Source organism: Triturus cristatus, chromosome 2_2 (genome assembly GCF_964204655.1).
Source record: "Triturus cristatus chromosome 2_2, aTriCri1.1, whole genome shotgun sequence".
Taxonomy (NCBI): Eukaryota; Metazoa; Chordata; class Amphibia; order Caudata; family Salamandridae; genus Triturus; species Triturus cristatus.
Window position 1 is genome coordinate 464,664,457 of NC_140582.1, and position 23,547 is coordinate 464,688,003.

Genomic DNA, 23,547 nt, shown 5'->3' on the forward strand with positions numbered 1-23,547 from the left:
GTCTGAACCACGAATTCCTTGCTGTAGTCAGGGGCCTGTAGTACAGGGGCAGCGCACATTGCCGCCTTGAGGGTTTCAAAAGCGGTCTGACAGCGGGGCGTCCAGTGCACCGTCTTAGGCTGCTTTTTGGAAGTGAGCTCCGTGAGGGGGCCCACAATACTGCCATAGTCTTTGATAAATCGCCGGTAGTAGCCTGTGAGGCCTAAGAAGGCCCGGACAGCTGTTTGGGTTGCGGGAGGCTCCCATGCCTGGATGGCATCGACCTTCAACTGGAGGGGCGCCACCTGGCCACTCCCCACCTGATGGCCCAGATAGGTCACTGATCCTTGACCAATCTGGCACTTGCTGGCCTTAATCGTGAGCCCGGCCCTTTGGAGAGCGGCCAGGACTTCTCTGAGGTGTCCTAGGGGCGCGGCCCAGTGGTTGCTGAAGACTGCAATGTCGTCTAGGTAGGCCGCTCTGAAAGCTTCCAGCCCGGCCAGGACCTTGTTCACCAGCCTCTGGAAGGACGCTGGGGCATTCTTCATACTGAAGGGCATCACCCGAAAGTGGTAGTGCCCATCGGGGGTGGAGAAAGCGGATAGTTCCTGGGCGCCGGGGGTGAGCCTGATCTGCCAGTACCCAGCGGTGAGATCAAAGGTGCTTAGGTAGCGGGCGGCCCCTAAGCGGTCAATCAGCTCGTCTGCCCGTGGCAGGGGGTGGGCAACGGTCTTGGTGACTGCGTTTAGGCCCCTGTAGTCCACACAAAATCTGAGTTCCGGGGGGGTGCCGGGGGCGGCGGCCTTCGGCACCAAGACCACAGGGCTGGCCCACGGGCTGTCGGATGGCTCGATGACTCCGAGGGCGAGCATCTTGGAGACCTCGGTCTGTATGCAGGCTCGGATTCGGTCAGGCACTCTGTAAGCGCGGTGTCGCACAGGGGGGCTGTCCCCGGTATCCACGTCGTGGACGCACCAGGGGGTCACCCCGGGCGTGAGAGAGAAGAGGGCAGCGAAGGGTTGCAGCAGCTGCCGGCAGTCATGGCGCTGTTCTGGGGTCAGGGTGGTGGAGAGTTTGACGCCCTCCAAGGAGCCGTCTTGGTCCGCTGACCCCAGGAGGTCGGGTAGGGGTTCAGAGTCGCTTTCGCCCCCATCGTCGGTAGCCAGCAGCAGGCTTAGTTCGGTTCGGGCAAAGTGGGGTTTGAGCCGGTTGGCGTGTAGGACCCGAAGGGGGTTCCTTGGGGACTCCATGTCGAACAAGTAGGTGACGGGGCTCTTCCTCTCGACCACCTTGAAGGGCCCGGTCCATTTGTCCTGAAGGGCGCAGGGGTCCACGGGTGACATGACCCAGACTTGCTGGCCCGGCTCGAACTCGATGGTCGAGGCATTTTCGTCATACCAGCGTTTCATGTCTTCTTGGCTGGCTTCGAGGTTGGCTTCTGCCAGGGCCCGGAACTTCCGAGTCTGGTTCCGCAGGGTCAAGAGGTACCTGTAGACGTCGGGGGGGGGCATCTTGGACGCTCGCCTCCCAGCCCTCCTTGACCAGGCTGAGGGGCCCTCGGACGGGGTGCCCATACAACAGTTCGAAGGGGCTGAAGCCCAGGGATTTCTGTGGAACCTCTCGATAGGCGAACAGGAGGCATGGCAGCAGGACGTCCCATCTCCTCCTCAGGGGCTCTTCCAGGCCCTTGATCATCCCCTTCAAGGTTCTGTTGAACCGCTCGACCAGTCCGTTCCCCTGGGGGTGGTAAGGGGTGGTGAATTTGTAGGTGACCCCACATTGTTGCCAGAGGGATCTCATGTATTTCGAAATGAAGTTCGTACCCCTGTCGCTCACCACTTCTCGGGGGAACCCCACCCTGGAGAAGATGCCCATCAGGGCCCGGCCCACCACTGGAGCTGTCACAGTGCGGAGTGGGATGGCCTCTGGGTATCGGGTGGCGTGGTCGACCAGTACCAGGATGAAGCGGTGGCCCAGGGCGGTTCGGGTGTCGAGGGGCCCCACGATGTCGATCCCTACTCGTTCGAACGGGGTGTGGACGGCTGGAAATGGTTGGAGGGGGGCCTTGACTCGACCCCCAGTCTTCCCGCTGGCCTGGCAGGTCTGGCAGGACCGGCAGTGGTGGTCCACGTCTCTCCGCATTCGGGGCCAATAGAAATGGGTCACCAAGCGGCTGTAGGTTTTGTCTCGCCCGAGGTGTCCGGCGAGGGGCACGTCATGCGCCAGGTTCAGGAGGAACTCTCGGAATCAGAGGGGAACCACCAACACACGGCCGGCTCCTAGTTCGGCGACTTTCTGCTCGCTATATAATGTCATTGTCCCAATAGATCCAGTGGGTTCCTGTGGGGTCCCCCGTGGCCTGGGCGGCGGCTTGCTGTCAGGCCCCCTCGAGGGACGGGCAGGCCTTCTGTTCTTGTTGGAATTGTTCGCGGGTGGGGCCCCCGTCGTGGCGCCACTGGGCCAGCTCGGGGATCTCGTTGAGGGAGGCGACCTCGCCGGGGAAAAGTTCGGATGGCCCGGCCTCATCGTCAGGCTCCTCCGCGCCGGAGGAGGGTGGCAGTTCTGGACCCGTAGGCTGGTCGGGGGCCGCTGCAGCGGCTGGTTGTGCGGTCATGGACTGGGTGGTGGCGCAGACCCATTCGGGCAGCCCTAGCATCCCCAGATGCTCTCGGCGCTCCACCTGGGCCCAAGGGGAGCTCTCCAGGTCATTCCCCAGGAGGCAGTCCACTGGGGCGTCGTCGCGGACAGTTACTTTCAGGGTGCCTGACACTCCTCCCCACTCGAAGGGGATCCGGGCCATCCGGCACATGCTCTCGGTGTTGTCCGCGGTCCGGACAGGGCATAGGACATGCGGCAGGATCTGTTCGGGGGTCACCAGGTGGCAGCGGACCGCGGTCACACTGGCCCCAGTGTCCCGGAGGGCTTCGGCCCGTTGTCCATTGATGGTGACCCACTGCTGGTACTTCTGGGTGTTGCTCGGGATGGGGGCTCGGGGCACCATTTCTCGGGAGCCCAGGCATACGAGTGACATGGCAGCCGGTTCCCACTCGGGGGACCCGTCGTCGCGGTTTTCCTCCTCTTCTTCTCCTTCCCCCAGGGCTGCGGCGGCTATTTGTCTGGGAGGGGGACCAGTGGTCCCGTTTCGTCGGTTCACGGGGCAGGCCGGGTCGCTCGCATAGTGGCCTGTCTGTTGGCAGCCGAAGCAGGTCACTGTTGGTCGGGGTCCAGGCCTGGCGATGGGGGTCCCCCTACGGACCAGGGTCGGGGACGGGTTGTTGGCGGCTTGGCCTCGTGGCGGGCTTCGGGGCGGCCCGGCCGGGAATTCTAGACTGCGGTGGGAGCCCCCTCCTCCGCCCCGCTGGCGAGGAGGTCCCGTGGTACTCCGTTGGTAGTCCCCCACGGGGTTCCGGGGGACCCGGGTGTTGACCCATCGGTCGGCTTCGGCGGCGAGCTTCCGGGGCTCGGTCAGCTTGCTGTCAAGGAGGTGTTGCCTTAGTTCGACAAAGCAGTTGTTGGCGAGGTGCTCCCAGACAATGAGGTCGAACAGTTCGTTGTACGAGGTGACCTTGCCCCCTCTTATCCACCCTTCAAAAGCTCTGCTGAAGAAGTCCACGTATTCGACCCAGGTGGTACCGGGGAGCTTCTTGCAGTCCCGGAAGCGCTGCCGGTTCATCTCGGCTGATAGTCCGTAGCGGGTGAGTAGGGCCTCTTTCATGTGGTCGTACGATGTCATCACCGCGTCGGGGAGTTGCAGCAGGGTATCCCAGCCTTCGCTGAGGAACCTCCCCCATAGGCCGGCCCCCCAATCCTTCCGGGGTACCCGATGGGAGGTCATGGCTACCTCGTATGCTCGGAACCATTGCTGGATGTCGTCGTTTTTATAGTACTCCTTGACGACATCCTTGGGGATATGAACCTTGGGCTCGGTCAGTGGCAGCGCGTCCCGGGATCCGGGGGTGCTGGTCTCCCCCGTTTTGGATTTCAGTTCGAGTTCCTTGAGGCCCCTCTCGTGCTCGAGGGTTAGCCGTTTCTCTTCCAGTTCGCGATGGCGTTTCTTTTCTTCGATTTCCTCCTGCAGCCGTAGTTGCTCCAAGGCCAATTTCTTCTCCGCCAGCAGGAGTTCACCGTCCAGCCGGAGTCGTGCGAGTTCCAATTCGTGTGTCCGGACCCTCTCCCGTTCTCACATTTCCTCGTGGGATAGGCCGGCTTCCGGGATGCTTCGCCCCCATCTGCCGGGGTCATGGTCGGCGGCAGGTTTTCGTCCCGGGCCGAGGTCCCTTCGGCTCGGGGTGGAGTGGCCTCTGATTCTGCCCAGGCTTTCAGGGCTTTCTGCATTTCTTCCTTGGTGCCCAATCCTGTGGTTGGGATCCCTTTGTCCTTGCAGAATTGTTTCAATTCTTTGTGGGTGTATTCTTCCAGCCTTTCTTGCTGGAAGGTTGCGGCCACGGTTGTTTCTTGGCTGCTCATGGTTCTTTCCTTTTTCCGTCTGGTTAGGCAGCGGGTGCGTTACTTGCCTGTACGATTGCGTTTGGCTCGGATCCCGTCGCTGGCCACCAAATGTTGGAGGGAGGCCCACCGGGGAGTCAGGGGGATCACTCCGGGACACCTTCCTACCGCAAAGTTATAGCCGAGCGCCGCTGAGAAGCCTCCTAGGGGAGGTCTTTCTCCTGTGATCGTACTAGGCCCAGTAACACCACCACACAGGACTCCGTATCAGTTGCTTATCTAGGTACTTTATCAATAGTAGCACATTTGAAATATTTACAGGGGGATCGAGAGATCCAGAAAGAGTCTCAGTGTCTTTGTAGGGACAGGGTAGCGGGACAGTCTTAGTACCAGCCTGGTACGGGGAAGCTCTGCGCCAGACCTCGCGTTAGGCCGAAGGTGGCTCCGGGGACCGGAGCGGCAGGTGCTGGTCTCAAAGCAGCTCGGACGTGGAGAGCCGCGACGGTGTCAGCAGGGCTCCGGTGGTAGGTCCGCTTCGGTCGAGCCGCGACGAGGTCAGCTGGGCTCTGATGGCAAGTTCAACAAGGTCGGGCCGTGACAGCGTCAGCAGGGCCCCAAAGGTTCGTGAAGGTCTTTAAGCACGGTGGAGCCGCGACGTAGTCAGCAGGGCTCAGAGCGTGGTTCCAGGATGAGTCTTTCTCCGTATGGTCAGCCGCGATCCGATCAGCAGAGCTCTTGACTCCGGGATACAACTGCCGTCTTGTTGCAGGGTCACCCCAGATATAGGTCTGGAGCCCTTTGATGTCCGGACCCTTGCGCCCGGGGGGGCAGAGAGGCCGGGTCGGGAGCGGCCAGACGCCCAGCAGGAGAGGCGCCAGGCCCAGGAGAGCTGTGGGGCGATCGCACCTAGGTGTGGGAGGACGGTTGGGGGTCCCATCGATACTGCCCTCCGCCGGGAGTGGGGAAGTGTTCACGTGGTATCCCCTGGCCAGTGGTTGGCGCCTTGATGTCGGGGCTTGCTGGGACCGAGGCCGGGTTGAGCGGGGTCACGTAGGCTGGTGCGCAGAGTCACGTACAATCCAAAATGGAGGAGCCCCGAGGTGCAGGGGACCTCGTGCGGCTTAGCGAGGGGGAACAGGACCACGCCACGAGGCCGGCTCCAACAGACAGACAAAGCAAAAACCAAAGGAAATGATGGACGGAGTGTTGAACATTGCAAGCACTCACCCCCAGTCAACTGATCTGGGTTTAATCCATCACCATTCTTTAGCCCACTCTGCCACCCCAGTTCAGACATGGACAAATGCAAATCAGTCTGACCCTGTGCCTCATGGGAACAGTCCAGCCCGAACTGCCAAGCCATGTCTTCCCTGGACCGGAAACAAGCTTCCTAGGACCGGTTTCTGGCATTTCAGCTGTCTTCAGCCAGGCTTGCTTAAATCCAGTGGCAAAGTGAGCAAGGGTCTCACGTCTGAGCATACCCTGCCAACTTATGGCGAACAAAGCAAAAACCAAAGGAAATGATGGACGGAGTGTTGAACATTGCAAGCACTCACCCCCAGTCAACTGATCTGGGTTTAATCCATCACCGTTCTTTAGCCCACTCTGCCACCCCAGTTCAGACATGGCCATATGCAAATCAGTCTGACCCTGTGCCTCATGGGAACAGTCCAGCCCGAACCTCCTTTAGTTTTTGCTTTGTTCGCCATAAGTTGGCAGGGTTCAATGTTCAACACTCCGTCCATCATTTCCTTTGGTTTTTGCTTAGACAGACAGACAGACAGACAGACAGACAGACAGACAGACAGACAGACAGACAGACAGACAGACAGACAGAAGCACACTAGAATGCAATAAAAGTAGGACATACAAACTAAATTGGTTTACAAATATAACTGTAGTTCTCAATTAACATACTTCAGCAGCATGAGATTTAGGAGTGCAGTTTGTGAAGAACAGTTACAAATGGACACATTTTGGAATGCTGTGAAATAGCAGCTCTCAGATAAAGGCAACTGAAAAGGGAATTTACAACACCATTAGCAGATGCCCCCACCTGATAAAGCTGGAACTTTCTCGTGCTCAACAGGGAAGAGCTGGTAGGCGGCTTCCTGCTCTTACATCAGACTCCTAGAAAGCTTCCTGCAATCTCATCAGACTCTAAATAAAAAGGCCACAACAAAGTAAAGTTAAAACAAAACACTAGTGCTGAAGAGAACTACATAATGTGTGGATGTGCTTGTTGTGAAAGAGCAAAATGCAGTCACTCAAAGTGAAGTTATCCAGTGGTTGAAGTGGGCCTACCCCCTGCTCCATGCTGTAGTGGGTGCAAGTAATAAGTAAAGTACACAAAAACCGACTTGTCGATGAAGACAGCTGGCTTAAAATCTGTTCAAATAAGTATATTATACATAATTGTTTTTTAGCAATCAAAAGGGGTTGGCTAATGCCAGACCTAAAAACATTAGCATAGTTACTGGGCTACACCTAAAACCAGTGAGTGGAAGAAGAGGAGATGAAAGAAATGGGAAATAAGGTAGGAGGATGGGAAGAATAGATTAAATGTTTTTCACCTTAAGTGTGAAGCTACATGTAATCCTTTTAAACACCTGGAGGAAGCAGATATGGTCTGAAGGCTAAACGTCTGACTTTGGATTCTGGGGGCCTAGGCTCTAAGATGGCCATTGTACTTGATTGAAAGTGTTACTTTGGGCAAATCACTTGATCTACTTGTGCCTAAAATGTTAAATGTGTAATTTAAATACTTCAAACCTTCAGCTAGGACCTCATTGCAAATTGGCTGGTTTTTGGTGTGGAGACACCCAGGACCTGTAATTTCTGATTCTGACCCATATCTCTAAACCTAAATCTGGGATTGTGGGGTGAATTGAGACTGTGGCCTGGTGGGGGTAGTGGGGGAGTATTGGACTTGTTCCCCTATGGACCTGGTTGAGTCCGACTGGGGTCAGGTTGTGCCTCCGCCCACAGTTCCAGCTCCTACCCAGCCGTGCTTTTACACGGTGCGAATCCGCATATGGTAAAATTGGGTTCAGTGTTTTCAGTGCTGGCAATGTTTGGTCTTGAAAGTAGCACCTGTCCCAAACTATTACAACCAAAAATTGAGCAGGGGCTCCTGTATGTGGGCACAGGGGCTGCACCCCCTTTACTTTCATGGCTTCTAGAACAAAAGCTTAAGTACTGTAAAAAACGTAATTGAAATTAAGGTTACCGTACTAGGCATTTTTGCAAGGGGTGCCCCTTTTGAGGAGGTGCCTGATTCTGTACTAGCAGGGTTTATCCATGCACAGCCCTGGCCTTTTCCTCAGAGCTCGGTGACGTTGCTCTTGTTTCTCCACCTTCTTCCAGTGCGGCTATTAAAAACAGATGCCAAGCCCGGGCTCCACAAGCTTGCATGTCACTCAGTAGTGATGTCACAGGGTGAGGTGGGGCCAGCAAGCTTGACTGGCCAAACTCCACCCGGTGACAAGATGTGATAGGGTGTGTTTAGGAAGTTTCTAATTCCAACAGACACTGCAGACAAACTTATTTTCTTCCGTCTGTGGTGTCAGGTCGCCATAGATTTGGTGAATGTAGGAGCACATTCCTGCTCAGCACAGCACATGTGAAAAGCCTGAACAGGTGGAGTTTGCACTATATTAAACTGTAAAAAAAAAAAATGAAATCCTGTTAACTGTGACCTAAGGTAACCTTTACAATCAAGATGAATAGATCAGCAGCTGCCTCAAAAAAAGAACGGCACAAGTAAGTTTGGAGAAAAAAATCTGTTCCTTCTCTTGCATTTTTATTTTCCTTTCTGATTGCTGACTCCTCTGCATTACTAATGGGGTCAGTGCAAACATTTTACTGACGCACCTGCATGCGGTTGTTTTTTCTCCATTGGAGATTATAGTTGCTAATTGTGACACTAGGGTGCCGATTACGATCCGGTAAAAAAATTCCCTGTACGACTCGTATCCGGTCTTTTTACCGTACGAATCGTACAAGTGCCGTACAAACTGCCAATTGCGATTCGCATGGTAAAAAGTCCATACGAATCGCATTGGGAATTATTCCCCACACGTCCTCGGGTCGGAAAATGTGTCCGACACGTCCACGGACGATTTACCGTACAAATGTGAAAAGTGAAGTCCGACCGCGGAATTACGATCCATCCCGTGCGTCCGATGTTACAACCGTATGGAAAAAACACCGTCCGCACCGAACTCCCATAGCAACCATGGAGACATGTGCCCACATACGCGCCGACCCCCCCCAGCCCCCGTATGTACGCGCCGACCCCCCCCCAGCCCCCGCACGTACGCGCCGACCCCCCCCAGCCCCCGTACATTCGAGTCAACCCCACCAGCCCCCGTGTGTACGCGCCGACCCCCCCAGCCCCCGTACGTACGCGCCGACCCCCCCCAGCCCCCGTATGTACGCGCCGACCCCCCCCCAGCCCCCGTATGTATGCGCCAACCCCCCCCAGCCCCCGTATGTACCCGCTGACCCCCCGTGTATGTACACCCGTGTACGTTCGAGTCGTACCCCCACGCGCTGGGGGTACGCACCGTACATACACGGGTGGGGGTACGACTCGAACGTACACGGGTGTACATACACGGGGGTTCGACACGTACAAGGGTGTACATACACGGGTGGGGGTACGACTCGAACGTACACGGGTGTACATACATGGGGGGGTCGGCGCGTACATACGGGGGCTGGGGGGGTCGACTCGAACTTACGGGGGCTGGGGGGGTCGGCGCGTACATACGGGGGCTGGGGGGGTCGGCGCGTACGTACGGGGGCTGGGGGGGGTCGGCACGTACGTACGGGGGCGAGGGGGGGGGTACGGCGCGTACCGGGCCACCTACTCTAGTCGTTTCGCGACGTACTTCGCTTTTCCGGCACTTTTTGGGTGCCGTGAAAATATTGCCGTCCGGACTGCTGTTGGTTCGAATCGTGGTTCCCGGGTCGTGAAACGCTGCCTGAAAGCGTCCCGACGTCACGTCGCAGCATTCCCGGATCACATTCGTATGTATATTTTCGTCGGTCGGTGTTTTTTACGATTCGTACGGAAATGGTGTTTCCGTGCGAATCGTAATTCCATGTTTGTAAAGTTTTACGTCTGGGTACGAGTCGGACGGAGAAAACGCTCCGACCGACGGTTCGTACCCGGTTTTTACCGGATCGTAATCGGCACCTAGATGTAATTTGCAAGGATAATAAAACAAGTGGTTACAAGGTGCAACAGTTTATTAATTCAAATGCTGGTTACTAAATGAGTGATGTTTGGTGTGTTAGTGTGAATGGGTGAGGCATTGAATGTGGGGGTTGACTGCAAATAGGTAGATGTAATGGTTATATGAGTTGGATGAATGACCGTGTGAATCTTGATGCTTGATGGGTGAATATGAGTGGGTAGGTGAATGTTGTAAAGTGGAAGAAAGTGAAATCATTGTTGAATGTGGTAGGTAGGTGAATGATTTTGAGTGAGTAGTTGAGTGAGTAACTGAATGTATGACTGTGGGAATGATAAGGTGGTAGAAGAAAGCTTGTTAAAAGACAATGAATTGAATGAATGCACCTGTTGCCCCCAATAACTTATTTTAATAACTGGAAATACAACAGTGAACAGGTAAGGCAATGTGAATGAGTGGGAGGATAGTTTGATGAGAATGTATGAGTGAGGGCATGAATGAGTATGAGTGGATGGGAGTATATAGGTTAGTGGGGAAATGAGTGTGTATGGCTGGATGTAAATATGTGAGTTGATGAGAAATTGTGCTGAACATATGCTGGAAATATTGGTGAAGGTTTGAAGAGATTCTGGTCAGTCTCAGGCCTCTTAGCTGGGTCGGAAATCTCATTGGACTAATGCATCGACTAAGCCTTCTGACAAAGCTGATGGGTGATCTGTATTTGACCCCATGGTTTGAACTCCTGCACTTAACTCAGCCTTTCATACTCAAGGTTGATTAAAAAGAAAACTATTGAGCTTTGTAAAAATGAACATCTGTGTTCACCCTCTCTTCCCAGCCTGACTCTCCGAGAAAATCAGGCATCAGGTTTGCTCGCTATGCTCAATTGTGTAGTGCAATCACCAGCCACCATTGCAGAAATGTATATATTTAACGTGTGTGTGTAAACAGGAGTGCATAATTGGGTGCGGATGGTATAGCAGCTTACTAGCAAGTATACCATGGGCCCTAAATCAATGCAAGCTAGGAAACGACTCTCCCGTAGACAGCATGCAAATCTCGCAGAGCCAACTAACTCCCTTCCCTTCCCATCCTACCCTTGGTAAATTCTGCAAAATTGACCAACTGCTGCACTTCACAGCACAATATATTTAAGAACCTTGCTAAAGGGTGTGGGTTTTCAAAACCGTTCTGAATTGGCGCTCATGTAAAATTGCAACAATTCATGGGTTTCTGTGCAAGGCCGACTTATCTGTTAGATGCTGGAAGCTGTAGATGGTTTGTAAAAATGAGTTTATTGCTTTCATTGGCAACACAAATAGTCCTGGTGTGGAATTTTGAATGGCTTCATTTTCCTTCCACAAAAGGTGCAGCAATTTTACAACCACAGGCCTCATAGAGCAGACCTGGGGGCATATTTACTAACAGTTCAGGCAACGCAGCACAGCAAGTTGCTGTAGACATAAGGGAGCTGAACAGCTCCATATTTCTCACACTTGCTGATACTAGCACTAACACAGGCACCATTACACCATGGTGCATGGATGTCTGCGTTATGGGCATGATTGTTTTTGTGAAGGAAGGGATATGTTTCTGAACCAAAACAGCCCTTGGAGGGATTTTTCTCTTTCTGTGGGTGCTGCCTTCTGCAGCACACATGGAAAGAGGATGTAACGAGGAGAAAAGAGGATATTTCCCTTTGGTACGCCTCTGTCGTGTAGATGCACCATTTTGGAGCAAACCCAGGTTTACTAGTAAATCTGGATTTGCATCAAAATACATGGGTGGATGCACAGGAATGCCCATGCTCCACCCATGGAAAGCCTACACAATGCAAAGTAATGTAAGACCGCTATGGGCGGCCTTGTGTTACTTTGTATTTACTAAACCACAGAAAGCCATACAAAGTGACTTTGCATAGCTTAGTAAATCCAGAAATGCATTTTGCATCAGAGGTCGATTAAAATAGTGATGCAGCCCTGATGCAAGATATTAGTAAATATGAGCCCTAATGTTTAAGTTACAGCTGTCATTAGGTGCTTGATTATGAGTTTGGTGGTGTGGGAGCGGGGCGGCACGCCACCGTACCACTCCCATAGCGCCAAACTCCACCACGGACCTCCTGCCAGATTACAAGTTGTAATCCGGTGGGCGGTCCTGCAGTGGTTCGCCCATGGCGCTGTCTTTCAAAGGCTCATAAGAGAGCCTTAGAAGGCCACCCCATGGGACCGCCACAGCGCGTTCCAGCACAGCATAGACAGTAAAGTCCATGCTGTGCTAGAACAGGGGGTGAATTCACACAGGAGAGCACACCATCTGCCCCCCTGCAGGCCCCCCCTGCAGGCACATAATGGACCTGAGGCAACAGGGGGCACTGCAGGCCCCCCTTTGTGTCCTCACTGCCACAGTTTTCATGGCGGCCTCACTGCCATGGAAACTGTGGTGGTGAGGAAACTCCAAATATGCTTGGTAATGCCACAGCGGCACCGCCAAGAATATTGGAGCCTCTGACCACCGCACCCCCACAATGGATCTTGGATCTCTGATGGTTGCAGCGGTCTTGTGGATGTGGGACCGCCACACTCAAAATGCAGTGGTCGGACCGCTAGTGCGGCGGTACCTGCCACTCCACTCCTTATGTCGGAGGATTTCCGGCCGAGATCGTCAGTTTCACTTCCGACCGCCTAATTACAATTTAGGCGGTCGGAAGTGAAACCGACTGGTCATTCCAGCTGGCTTCCGATGGGCTCAAGGAGCTCATCAGCCAGTCGGAATTGTCATGTAATCCATATGGACGGCGTTTTACGCCATGTATGTATGTATGTATAAGCATTTATAAAGCGCACTGCAATCCTACGGGCATCCTGGCGCTAATGACATAGTGAAGAAGAAGAGGCTAGGAGGTTATACTCTAGGGAATAGCCAGGTCTTGAGCTGCCTACGGAATAGTGTCAGTTCCTGGACCTGACGCAGCTCCAAAGGAAGACTGTTCCACAAACGCGCAGCCGCAGTGCTGAAGGCGCGACCTCCCAAGGTAGATCTCTTCGTCTTAGGAATCTTGGCTAGCCTAGCTGATGAAGAGCGCAAACTGCGTGTGGGAACATACCAGCTAAATAGATTTTGCAGCGGTTTGGGGCCAAGGCCATCCGGATTATGATGCTCGGTTTCTGGAAGGCTTTCCATGCCGGGCTTTCCGACATGGAAAGCCTGTCAGAAAGTGAGTGTGGGGGCCCCTAGCAGGGCCCCCTTCAAGCAGCGGCCTACGGTTGGTGGGCGAGAGGGCACCTATGGTGCCCCCCTGTTGATCCCTGCACTGTATGGCAGGCACCCTGAGGTACCTGCCAGGCGGTTCAGTGATAAACACAACCTCCCATTTCCCTAAGGTAGCTTGTGCTACGGCCGGTTTACAGTCGTAGCACATGCTCCCATAGAGAAATGTGAGTATGCGACTGCCCCATGTGCGGTCACATCGTAATTAGGCTGTCGGTCCTGTGTCCGCGACGGGACATCGTTACTCAGCCTTTACCCAGCAGGTAAGTGCTATACAGGTAGAAACATTTGTGTATTTACCATGCATGCATTTGACACACAGATAAGTATTTTTTTTACATAATTATTATGTTACTGAAAAAGAGGGGTTTAGGTGTGGGTAGTGATGAAGAGAGGTAAGGGTCATTTTAGGGTTTAGAGGTGGGCAATTAAAAAGGGAAGTGGGGTAAGTTTTAGGGGTGGGCAGTAGATAAGAAAGTAAGGATAAGTTTAGGGTTGAGGGGTGTGTAGTGGTAAAAGGAGCTAAGGATCATTTTGGGGTGTAGAGATGGTCGATGGTAAGGAAGGTAACAGTAATTTTAGGGCTTGGGGTAGACAGAGGTAAAGGAAGGTTGGTGTAATTTTAGGATTTAGGATGGGCATTAGTGAAGGAAAGTAAGGGACTTTTTATGGTTTAGGGGTGGGCAGTGGTACAGAGAGTTAAGGGTAATTTTAAGGTTATGGAGTGAGTAGTAGTATGGATAGGTAAGGGGAACTTTAAAGTTGTAAGGTGGGTAGTGGTACAGGGAAGTGAGGGTCATTTTAGGGTCTAGGAATTGGTTGAGTTAAAGGGACGGTGGAGTAATTTAGGGGTTTTGGGACTGGTAGTCTTAAAGACAGCTGCATGGCAAAGGCTGCAAGAAAAAGTTGCGTGTGGTAATTGCATGCATTGTAAATTTATTAAATTTTTCCCATGCCCCAACATCATTTGCAAAGGTTAAACTTCACATGCACGTGTCCATGATCAGTCTCACGTGCATCACCCTCTTATGACAAGGTCTACGACAGCATGTCAGAGATGGTCATAATACATCCAGGATGATTATCACTTGCAATGGATGGCCTCTAGATGCCAGGAAGGGCCACCATATTCATGGGAGGAACACTCCATGACTGTAGTGGACACTCGATGCCTGGGAAAGACACCTCGCCAAGACTGCCCACCAGATGCCTTTCAAGACTACCACAGGAAAAGCACTGGCATTGTGGGTAGTCACCTTATGCCTAGGGCATTTTAAATCCTGTTACTCAAACACAACATGCATTCACATGCTTAAGCGCGCGCACACACACCCACACACATACAGCACGTAGGCATGTCTGAGACATGTACACACTTTGAGGAGTGCAGAAAGTCTTTGTGAAAGCTGAAAAAAACTGTGTTGCATTGCTTGCAGCAAATATGCAAGTTAATTGCCAAATAGCTCTCTTTTATCGCTACTAATGACAATATTTTGTTGCCATCATTTGTTTTTATACTCCAAACATGCTCAACTTATTGGCAGAATAGATGAAGCACTGGCTGAGGGGAAAAACAATAATCAGAAAATATGATTCCCTTTCCTGTAGATTGCTGACGTTCAATATGGAGGTGCTTTAACAGAGTGGCATGGGATGTCAAAGCAATGAAAATGAGGTGCATTGGCAGATATGTGGGGTGGAGCACTTTGGTATTGGCAGCCAGGTTATAAGTGACAGGGCATCCTGCAGCCTTACTAAAAAACAGCTGATGGTTTTCAAAGTCAGAAGCAGGAGGCGCCAAATGTCAGAAGTGAGGTCACCGAGCTTTCTAGGGATCAAGGCTCTGTTTAGGATGGAGTGGAGGTACAGAACTGTGTCTTTACTGGAAACACACAATTACGAAGGAGAATGAGGCATGCCTGGACTGAGGTGCACTCTTATAGGTTAGATTTGGTGCATGCTGTCATGATTGGCAAAGATCTTAAATTTCCGCATGTCAGTACCGCATCTAGTCCTGTTTTTTATATTGCATTCTGATACAGTTTATTTTTAGTATAGTCTAGTTTTTCTCATTATAAAAATAGATGAGTTGCTCACCACCTTTAAGGGGCACTTTTGACCTCTTGACTGGAATTTTCTAAAACCTTGCTGAATGTCTCCCATTGGGTCACAGAGTTCTTTCAACTTATTCTAGTAGCTTATATCAGCAAACATGGAGGAATGGAATGCTTTCACACATGGAGCCCAGAGCTTGACACAGCAATGAAGCGAATCCACTCAGAACATCTCTCTGCCAATCCTTAGTACAGCAGCATGAAGAAGGTTGCCCCAGGACCACCATATCCTATATTGTAAAATGATCTGTGGAGAGAGAAACATGAGTGGACAGACACAGAATTACCAAGTGTGATGCCGGTAAGTCAAATCACTCTCCTTGACATTGTCTCTGAGTGGTGTCAGTCGTTTTCCACAGTCGGTGGTATGACGCTATAGTGAGAAAAGAACAATATCAACATACCAAAATATTGTCCCAAAAATCGACAATCTATCGTGACCCTAACCTTAAACAATAAAGACACAAATATCAATAACAAATGTATTGCGGAAAAAATATCTAAAATTCAATATCGAAAATAAAAATAAAGAAATCTCAAACATCGTCACCACTAAACTTAACAATAATCATGAAAGCCAAAATTATCAAACACCTGATAATCACCATAATTCAATTAAAACAACAATATTAAAATATACTATATATATATATATATATGTGTGTGTGTGTATATATCTAGATAGATAGATAGATAGAATTAAATATTTATAAACAAGATTAAGATACTATTAAAAAATTCCGCAAGAGGCACCTAAGAAAATCGAGAATGCAATTCTATATTCTCAAAAGGTATTTTATTAGTTACAATATCTCAATTTGATTAATAGCAAATCAATGCTTGTGTAATCATCAACATGTAATAAACATTTGAATCACATTTATCATTACACTTTGAGTACCATTACTTAACCAGTGATTGTCTTATCATCAACATGTAATAGATATTTGAATCCCATTTATCATTGTACTATGAGTACCATTACATATATTATTTGATTAAAAAATAATCAATATTGTACATAAATCATGAAATGAACAAACAAAAAATACAGCCAACACATGTTTTAAAGGCTACTATTCGGAATAGCGGCAATATTTAATTACAAAATGGTCAGTCATATAATCTACATAAGTGTTCTAAAGGTTTCCAGGCCCCATCAAAGAAGAAAATGGAAATTTCCCAAATATTATTATAATGCATGCTACAGGCTCACAAGTAAAAGCAAAATAGTAAAAGACATTAGAGAACAGAATCATCCCTCTAATAGTAGGTCATGAAAGAGGCCAGTACAAGCTCACAAAGGCCAACAGGAACAATACATACAAATAGAATTCCAAACATTCCTGAACAGGCAACAGTCCAACACCCTGACATACTAAACCTAAAAAGATTAATTGCCAGAACACACACAACAGCAAGGGAAACACCAGCAGCACCCATTAAATAAGAAGAAAATAGTCCTATACCAAACAGACATAACCACACATAAGTAGGCTATGGTTTATTATATGACAACCACAATAAGGAGAGCAGAATTACCCTTTATGACACTAACACGTATTTTCTAATGTTAACACATTATATCACATTGATGATGGATGGCATGTTTAAGTCATGCCCTCCACCATTCAGTTAATTATAAACAATTCATGGTCAATACCAAATTATAATCCTCCCATTAGTGTATACACTGCTACCTAACAAAGTCCAATGTTCAATGAAATACTGACATATATAAAACAATAAATGAACAACTAAAACCCTAAAAAAAATCACCGTAGAATAGTTTGATGATTTCCACTATACTAAATACAGACCCACACACTGCAATTCAGAGGTGAAAGGGCTGGGCCCATTAGTTCCAGACCTTTTCTAGAGACACACTTCAATGGTTCATTTTCGCAGTATGACAGTGTGAAGGGGAGAAAATCGTTAATGCACAGTCAGTTAGCCAAGAAATCTCCGTGATGCATAATAATCCACTGATAACTATATAAGGTTAGTTGATATATTACAAAGCCGAAAATAACTGGACATAGAGACACCTCAACATGAGGGTATAGAAATACAAAGGAACTAGCATGAAGCCAAATCTACGCATCTAATTTAAATGGTGCAGCATGATCAAGACTATTAATTCAAGAAGTCCAAATGTTCCTGCATCTAGGGTTGATGAGTAAAAAGCATTAAAGCGATCCCTTCTCTAGCGCTATGATTTCATCCCTACATAAGCATTTTCAATGAAAATTAAAGGTGTCAGTACATGGAGTCTTTCTAAGAAGCCTCTCCACCATCTATGGGTGAAGTAGCGTAAAGCCACTATCACAAAAGAAAGAGCTCGTTCGTAGATGCTCTACATACGAAGGCAAGAAAGAAGTGGGCACTTTCCCTAATTCCTACAATCAGTTATCCACAGGTAGAATTCCCATAATGCACAGTGTGAGTATAATCCACAATGGATACAGTCATGCGAGTACCTTTCCATGATGTTTTGCATGTACATCTCTCGTAACAATTCGTCTTTGGTTCCCATGCCTTTTCCCGTGTGAATTCATCTCTGTTTTTATCACATCCAAACCATGTAACTGTAACTTCTTCTCTCCTTGCCAGCTACTAAAACAAAGACATTACTTTTCCTAAAAGAATGCTTCTCCACCTGCAATCCAAACATGAGAACAGATTCTACAGCGCACATGAAATTCTGCTATTAATTCTAAAGCGAGAGTTGTCAGGGACTTACGTTTCAGGCCAATGATTTCAGGTAACATACGAACGTGTCACTTTAAGCATTACAGATTGGCATAACCCTATTATGTTTTAACGAGCACATTTACTAAATTATAGAACCTTCATTGTTAAGTACATTCAGTATGTGAGTGGCGTTAACTTTACAACATAAGCTCTTCATGTTATCATTTTCTGCTAGTTACATTCATTTCCTACATTAATTCTCCATGCTACTTGTCAATACCCTAAAATATGTCATGTAGTTACGTTAATACATTTCACAATTCTAACACCTCACGTGACATAATTGCAAGATTATGTGCGCTCTACACGTGATTATGGTGAACCCCTACAAATGAAATTAGATTTCTGCTCCATCAGAGGTGCTTCTATAAATTTAAACAGACCATATGAATGCATTTACAAAAATACACCCACAGTCTAGAATATGCAACTAACCATAAATTCTGCGCATGAAATTAAAAAACTAGTAGTTCTTACAAATGTCCTTATAAAAGAACCACTAAACATCAAGTGACTGGGATGTGGCCCTAAGTAATTACCAGTGGATGAGATTAATTGAAACATTCCATCCATCTCTATTCTCTATACTTCAGTGCGCTGCCCTAAGTGGGACGAGTATGCCCAGACATGGACCCTGTGTAGACTGTGCCACTGAAACCAAGCTTTAACTGACTGATGAGCCCTAATAAGGGCAAAAGTCTTGGGTTGCTTGTGTTTCTCGTTCAGGAAGGACCTGGCTTCGTAGTTCAGGCTGGACTGTTCCTATTGGAGCAGGGTCATGACTGGTTTGCATGTGGTTACGTCCAAACTGATGTGGCATTGTGTGCAAAATAATGATGAACAGGGATGCAGTCCTGAGTAATTACCAGTGGCTGATATTAATTCAAGTATTCCATCCATGAGTTTTTAGTATACTTCAGTGCGATTCCCTAAGTTGAACAAGTATGCTCAGACTTGGGTCCCGTGCACACTGTGCATATCGAACCAAGCTTTACACAATGAGCCCTAATGAGCGCAAAAGCATTCATGAGTTGTGTCTGCTCTAGTTCAGGGAGGAATGGGCCTGGTAATTCGAGTTGGACTTTTCCTATTGAAGCAGAGTCAGGACTGATGTGCATATGGGTTGGGCCAAACTGAGGTAGCATATTGTGTAAAATAACGATGGACTGGGATGTTGTCGAGTATTTACCAGAGGCTGTAGTTAATTTAAGCATTCCATCCATCACCTTTTTGTATACTTCAGTGCAATGCCCTAAGTGGGACAGGCCTTCTGATTGTGCTACCTAGGTTGAAGAGGTGGTGCCGGCAGGGGTCCGTGAAGGCACGTGAGTGCATAGATGCCCTGATTGCTGTGGCTTCTTCTGTGGTTTTCAGGGTCTATTTGGAGAGATTTGTGGCTCTTGAGGTGAAGGACGGTGAATGAGGAAGGTTAGTGGGAGAAGGTAGAGGATCAAAATTCTTTTATATGGTGAAGATTTTGTTGCAGAAGAAGTCTGAGAGTTGATTGCAGAGGTCCTGTGAAGGGGTGATGGAGCTGGATGTGGCTGCAGGGTGGCTGAATTCTTTGATAATCGTAAAGAGTTCTTTAGGCTTGTTGTTTCTGATTTCGATTCTCTGGGACAGGGCCCTCTTCTTGGCCTCTTTCCGTTCATGGTGGTAGGATCTCAGAGAGTTCTTATAGGTGCTCCTGTCTCTGGGCTTCTGAGAGGATCATCACTTCCTTTCCCACTGTCTGAAGTGTTCTTGGCATTCCTGAGGGTGTCTCTGTACCAGTTTGCTTGTTTTGGGGTCTTCATAGGTTTGGTGGCCTTCAGAGGATCGAGGCAGTTGACACAGGCGGTGATCCATTCATTGAGGCACTGGGCATTTCTCTCAGTATGGTCACAGACAGTGGGACGGTGTATGTTGAGGGTGTTGATCCATGCTTGTTGGGTGATGTTTTTCCAGTTACGGCTCTGGGTGTGGGGTGTCACTGTCGGTGTGTGCAGGGGTGTTGAAGTGCTCCACCCAGGTGAGCAGGGGGGTGTGTCTGACTTTGGCTGTGTTGCTAGTGGAGAAGATGAGGTCCAGTGTGTGGCCTGCTGTGTGCGTGGGGCCGGGCATGAGGATGACATTGAAGAGGCTGTCCAGAAGGTCAGTGGTGTTAGGATCGATGGTGTCATCCAGATGGAGATTGAGGTCACAAAGAAGGAGAAATTTCTGAAGGTGTCACGGGTGGTGAGTTCGGTAATGAGGTTGCTGAAATTCCGTCTCGGCCCGGTGGTTGGTATTTTATTTATTTATTTATTTATTTAGAAAGTCTTATAGAGCGCAAACAAGATCCTTGCGGATATCAGAGCGCTTTACATAACAACCAACTGTAAGTTAAACAAACAATAATGTGCAGGTCACCATCATATAATAACAACATTTTGTGCAAGAAATCATAGGAGGAATAATCATGGTAATGTATTATATAACAGGCTCTAAAGAACTCGGGCCTGACTAGATAGTACTCATGTAAATTTTACCATGAGCAACGCTTTAACTTCTTTTTTTAACGAAGCGGAAGAGGCATTCAGTCTGGTTTCAGGGGAAAGAGAGTTCCAGATTTTGGGCGCCATCCCTGAGAAGGATCGTTTATAAGTTTTCTTCTTGTTGAACCTTTGTGGTTTCAGTAGAAGTTTTTCAGCATTCCTAGAGGACCTTAGACCACCAGAGATCGTCAGTTTCTGCGCGAGGTAGCTGGGAGTGTTGTGATGTAGGGCTTTATGAGTCATGCACGCAACTTTTAGATGGATTCTAGCTTCAAATGGTAGCCAATTCAGGGATTTTAGGTCAGGGGAGATGTGAGAATTTCTTTTCGAGCCAGTGATGAGTCTAGCTGCCACGTTGATAGTCGCTCTTAGTGGGGCTGTAGCAGCTTTTGGGAGGCCACATAAGGAAACACTTCCGTACTCCGCATGAGGGATAACTAGAGCTTGTACTGCCAATTTGAAATCCTCGCATGGCAGGAAGGGTTTCAGCTTCCTCAATGTATTTATCTGGAAATTAGCTCCCTTTGTAGCGTTACTGATGTGTTTTTGCATCATACGTTTGCTGTCAAGGGTAATTCCCAAGGATTTTGTTGAGTCCACGATGGTTGGTTGCACGTTGAAGGCGGTAATCTGTTTGATCAGGTCGTGCATTAAAGGGACTTTGACCGGTGGTGCTATGAGGAGGAATTCTGTTTTTAGCGCGTTCAGTTTGAGATGATTTTCTGATAACCAAGATTGGGTGTTCCTGAGTGTGGAGTTAAGCATATTAATGTCTTCTAGGAAGTTGATCTTGAGATATAGTTGTGTATCGTCCGCGTACATATGGATTTGTACGTTAGATGCCTGCAGAATTTCAATAAGGTCGGCGAAAGTGAGGACCCTTGCGGAACGCCTAGTGTTACAGGTGAGGAATTGGAGAACGTGTTGTTGACCTTGAATTTTTGTGTACGGTTATGGAGGAAGGAGGTAAACCAGTTTAACACTGTGCCTGACAGACCCATTCTATGCTCCAAGAGATCAATTAGTTTCTGGTGTTTGACCGTATCAAAGGCTGAGGAAAGGTCTAGCAGGATGAGTAGGCACGAGCCGTTCTGGTCAAGGATTTGTAACGCATCATCAATAATGTGTGTCATGGCTGATTCTGACCTGCTCTGAAACCTGATTGGTGTTTATTTAGGAGTTCAAAGTGATCTATGTGATTAATCAGTTGTCTGTGAACACATTTTTCCGGCAGTTTGGCCAGGGTGGGAATATTGGAAATGGGACGATAGTTGTTAAGGTCTGTAGGGTCAGCTGTGGGTTTCTTTAGAATTGGTGAAACTTGACCTACTTTGAGGGAGTCCGGGATGCAGCCTTGTTGAAGTGAGCTGTTAATGATTTTGGTCCAAAGTGGAAGAAGCCAAGGAGCAAGGTCTTTGACTGCATTGGCAGGGAGGGGGTCAATGAGGTGATTGGCCTGTTTAAGGGTGTTGAGAATTTTTCCTAGGGCGTGTTCAGAGTACGTATCAAAGGTGGACCATGCTGCCTCATTTTTAGGGCCAGGCTTAGGGGGGGCGTTGGCCTGACGTGGTTGGGAAAGAGGTGGTGATTTCCGTATGAGGAGCAATGTCTGGTAGTCGGTTATTGCGGAGATCCTTCATGATATTGTCAGTCTTCAGCTTAAAGAAGGTGGAGAATTCTTCACAGTTAGGTTGAGGGCGAGCTAGGTCTTGTAGCCGTTGGGGTGCGTCCTTGGATTGATTTTTGATCAATTCAAAATGTTTTTTGGGGCGGTTTTGTGCTTGGTTTAGTTGATGGCTGAAGAAGTCAGCTTTAGTGCGCTTAATCTTTTTGTAGAATGCATTTCTCTTTTTCCTTAGAAGTTTAAGGTGGATAGCTGATGGGGCTGATCTCCAGTTGCGTTCCAAGGACCTGAGGGCCCGTCTGTCCTCATTAAGCAGTGCGTTGTACCAGGGCTTGGAATCTTTAATAGGAGCTCTCTTAAGTTGCAAAGGGGCTGCCTCATTAATTATCGTAGTCATAGCGTTGAGATAGTGATTGGTAGGCAGGGATTCTATTAGTGGTTGACTTGCCGTCCTTCTTGATCTTAAAGTGGAGTTGCTCAATATAGGTAGTACCCGGGTTAGTGGCAGTGCACTTGCTGGAGAAGGTGGGGGTCAGATATACTATTCTCACTCCAAACTTCTCCACATTGGGAAAAATGTTGTACTTTGAGGGGGGCAGATTTACTATTTCCACTAGAAACTTCACAATGTCGGGAAAAGTGTTGGATTTTTGTGGGGATCTAATTTACTATTCCAACTCCAAATTTACACACCTTGGTGAAAGTGGAGGACTTTGGAGGAGGCAGATTAACCATACCCACTCCAACTTTAATCACATTGGGGAAAGTGCTGGACTTTGGGATGGTCAGATTGACTTTGTGGGGGAGGGGTTAAAGTGACTGTTTCCAATCCAAAATTAACAATGTTTAAGAAAGTGTTGCACTTTGTAGTGTCAATATTACTATTCCCACTCCATTTTTAACAACATTGGGGAAAGTGTTACATTTTGCGGGTGGTTGGTCAAGTATTCTCACTCCAATCTTAACAACACTGGGGAGAATGCTGGACTTAGAGGGGTGCTCAGATTTATTATTCTCACTCCCTACTTAACAAAATTGAAGAAAGTGGTGGACTTTAGGGGGTCTGATTAACTATTCTCACTGCAAATTCAATCACATTGAGAAAAGAATTGGATATTTTTACTGGTGCAGAGCAGGAATATCGACGGAGAAATATCGTGGGACATTAATATCGCCGCAAAACTATCGTGGGGAAGAAATATCGACAACAAAAATATAGTTGACAAGAATATCGACTGACAGGTAAGTAATATCGATTACAAAAATATCGTTGCAATGTATATTGTTTACAAAAATATAGTTGACAAAAATATCGATTTATTAATAATGTTATGTATTTTAGTGTTTTTAATGAGAATTGTTTGTCATTTTAATATGTTTTAGAATTTGACTAGTTATTAATTTATTTTAAGTTTAATTCTGCATTTTTAGTTCTGTAGCGGGTTGTGGATTTATAGGGGAATAGGGTGGGAAGTACTTTAATTATATAGATTTAAATAACAATGTATAGTAGTTAATTTTGTATTTTTAAATTTGAATTTTGTGTTTTTAGTTCCGCAGCGGGTTGTGGGTTTATAGGGGAATAGGGTGGGAAGTAATTTAATTATATGAAATTTATTGAATACTTAATGTGTTAATTGATA